The sequence below is a fragment of the Phacochoerus africanus genome, chromosome 7, assembly GCF_016906955.1.
Source record: "Phacochoerus africanus isolate WHEZ1 chromosome 7, ROS_Pafr_v1, whole genome shotgun sequence".
NCBI classification, from domain to species: Eukaryota; Metazoa; Chordata; class Mammalia; order Artiodactyla; family Suidae; genus Phacochoerus; species Phacochoerus africanus.
The window spans coordinates 64,201,720-64,205,450 of record NC_062550.1 but is presented as its reverse complement, the minus strand read 5'-3'; the positions used below and the strand labels follow the sequence as shown (position 1 = coordinate 64,205,450).

The 3,731-nt window shown below is 45.7% G+C and overlaps 1 pseudogene; it reads left to right on the top strand.

The window, feature by feature from the left end:
* The first annotated feature begins 937 nt into the window (after positions 1 to 937).
* On the top strand, positions 938 to 1,477 carry LOC125131793 (translationally-controlled tumor protein-like; annotated as a pseudogene).
* Positions 1,478 to 3,731: the final 2,254 nt, after the last annotated feature.

The window sequence follows — 3,731 nt, the reverse complement described above, 5'->3', positions numbered from 1 at the left end:
GGGAGGAAAGGACCCCACCTGCTAGAATAGTAAACCCAAGGGAGACAGAGGCACTTTCCAGTAGGTTTGAGGTTGGTTTGGGGGGTGAGGGTGGCTGTTTGCTTTGTTCTATTTTTACTATAATCCATTTCTACTGGCAGCAAAGTGAGACCTTTACATGATGGGGCACAACATCCCTGATTTTTAGTAAAAGACAAGTTAAAAATGATGGCCTCCATGGCAGACTCAGAAATAATGTATTAGCATGTGAAACAACTTATAAGGTCCGTGGCCCTCCCAAGGTCACCTGGAGAGTGGCAGAGTGTAGACCAGAGTCCAGGTGTCCTGACCACTCACCACCAGTCCTCTTCCCCTGGACAAAAGCCCTCCTGGATCAGAGCAGGGAACACAGGAATGGCATTGCACAGGAAGGGGGAACAGGCAGGAAGGGCAGGGAGGGCACCACGATAGCCAGCTCCAGCCCTATCTCTGACAGTCTGCGTTCAAAAATCCAGCACTGCTTCTTAGCAGCTGTGAGACATGGGGTCCATTTAATTAATTTCTCTGTGCTTCTATTTCCTTATCTGGAAAGTGGAGTGATGATAATATGGGTCACTCTAAGAACTGAATGATACGTTAAAGCTTTGGGAAGAGGGCGTGGTACACAGCAAGGATGATGTTGACTATTATTGCTGATAATGGGGGAGAGCTGCCTTTCACCTGTTTCTTTCATCATGACCATGAATTTGCTCTGGGTCTAGCACTCGCAAAGTGGAATCCACTGTCAACGTCCCAAGGCACGCTTTTCCATCCACTCCCTGCTCCCCCCCAAGTACCACTCCAGCTGCACCGCACCCCCTCATCTGTTGTCATAACTGGCTGGCCACTGCTTTTCATCCCTCTGAGCTCCAGGCTCCTGTTCAGCTAGCACCACCTTCATCTCCCTCCAGCTGCCATCATGATCGTCTACTGGGACCTCAGCAGACACGATGAGATGTTCTCTGACATCTACAAGATCTGGGAGATGGAGGACAGGCTGTGTCGGGAGGAGGAGGGGAAGATGGTCAGTAGGACAGAGGGTAACATTGATGACTTGCTCATTAGTGGAAATGCCTCCCCTGAAGGTCCCAAAGGTGAAGGTACCTGAAAGCAAAGTAATCACTGGTGTTGCTATTGTCCTGAACCATCACCTGCAGGAAACCAGCTTCACCAAAGAAGTCTACAAGATGTACATCAAAGATTACATGAAGTCAATCAAAAGGAAACTTGAAGAACAGAGAACAGAAAGAGTAAAACCTTTTATGACAGGGGCTGCTGAACACATCAAGCACATCCGAGCTAATTAAAAAAAAAAAAAAAAACCTATCTGTTCTTTATTGGTGAAAATATGAATCCAGATATCATGGTTGCTTTGCTGGACTACCATGAGGATGGTATGAGCCCAGATATGATTTTCTTTAAGGATGGCTTAGAAATGGAAAAATGTTAACAAATTTGGCTGTTACTTTGGCTCTATCTTCTGTTGTCATAACTGGCTGGCCACTGCCTTTCATCCCTAAAACACCAGGACTTAGACAAATGGGACTGATGCCATTTTGATCTCGTTATTTTGACATTGTTTTGGGGTTTTTTTGGTTATGGTTTTTTGTTTGTTTGTTTGTTTTTTGCAGTAGAGGTCTTGCTTTTGAAGTGAAAGAAAAAACATGTCATGCAGGTTATCTAAAAATAAAATGCATTTAAACTAAAAAAAATTTCCAGGCCCATGACCCATCTCTGCTTGGAAACTTTTCAGTGGCTGCTTACCTACTACTTCCTTAGAGGGTCCTTTCCACTGCTGGACAACAGCACCTCTTACTTAGAAAGACCCCTCTGGGCAGAGCTTCCATGCCTGCCTGCTTGCATCTCTCACAAGGGTCCTATCTTAATAAATTTGTTTCTTGCCTAAAAAAAAAAAAAACCCCTCTGGCATTGGGATAACATCTGATTTGGATAACATCTGCCTCTCTGTAACTTCTCCCCATTGGTCTTAACACTAGTGCCTTGCTTCTCCTACTAAGATAAATCCTTGCCCCCCCCCCCACTGGGAGAATGGGTTTGGATTTGTAAACTCACACACAATAGATAAAGCATATTTTCCTGATGAACCAAATTGCAAAGAAGATTGTATTGGGGGTTGGGAGGGGAGTTGGAAATGGAACTTTACATTGAATTCTTTGCATTTTAAAAGATTTTCTAATTTAAAATCCTTTCCATTAAAACTAACAAGCATCTTTTTGTGGATCCTATTCAATTCAAATAATTTCTTCTTCAGATCTGACACAAAATTTTGCTTCTGGTGGCTCTGCCCTAGACTTCCCAGGACTAGCTCCTCACTTGCCCTTGACATGGGAAAATTTTGAGATGGAAAAGCCTAAGACACACTGCTCTATCGAGCAGAGGTACACAGAACAAGTCTAATTCCTTTCCCACAGGATCACCCAGTGAAGTTTCCTAAGATCTTACAGTTGGAAAGCGACTTAGAAGTTGTCTAAATGCATCTCCCTTCTGCAGCAGTCCTAACAGATGGTCACCCACCCTCTCCTGGATCAGGCTCAGAGCAGAGACCACGTGGTAATCCTGGCCAGCCCATCGCTGGCCAGCTCTGATTGTTAGAATGTTCTTTTCTTAAGCTGAGCAATGTGCACAAAGGCCCTAGAAAGAGGCAGACCTGAGCTGGACTTTAGAATGCATCCTTTGGCTCCTTCGGCCTCCAGCTTCCTCAACTATAAAATGGGATGAATGGTGTTACCAACAGCACAGGGATATTTAGAAGAGGAAAATGCATGTAAATCATTTAGCATTCTACCTGCACACTGAAAGAGTCACTAAACATGCTCCATCACCAGCACCATTTCCCTACAGACCTTCCACCAGCTAATGCGGCAGAGCCTGCCTGTGATGCCTCTGCTCCCAAATCATGTTTTAGATATTTGATAACAGTTAATGTACTACTCCCCCCAAAACCGTGCCTAAAAAATACATTTTCCCTGAGTTAAATATGCTTCCACCTTCCTCAACAGAATAACATTCAGACGCGTCAGTTAATGCCTCTTTTTTCAGAAAGCCGTTTGAAAATGTATTAAAAGACTCTTACACATGAACTGGAGGAATGTTAGAAGATGAAGAATGCCAGGGAGAAAAAAAAATAAAAGAGCAGAGTAAAGAAGATGGGAAGGCTGGGAGGGGTGGGGGCAGGGAGGTGCCATTTAAAATACTAGTCAAGTGGCTCTAAAGTTCAAAGGACTGGACTCTCATAAAGTCCAATGGGAGAACAGGACTTGGATCAAAGTTGAGGGTGGCAACCCGCTCCTTCTGGGGATCAGAGATCTGAGAGCAGCACTGGCAGAAGTTACCCACCTGGCAGCAGCAGAAAGCCGCAACAGGGGTCCGTCTGGAGCAGCCTAAGGCTCCTTGGTGTCCGGCGCACTGCGTGTGGCTGCACGATGCCAGCCTCTGAGCCTCAGAGGAGAGGGCAAGGGGCACAGGCAGTGGGCACAAGGAGCCTCCATCTTTATGTCATGCCTTGGCCCTCAAAAATCATCCCGGTGGGTGAGTCAGGCTCTCAGCCATTCAATTAACTCCTCTGGAAGAGAGGACCAAACAGCCAAGTTATGGACTGAATCATGTCCCCTGAATACCCACATTTGAAGCCCCAACCGCCAGTGTGTCTGTATTCGGAGATGAAGGTGGTCCAGTGAGGTCATGGGGGTGGT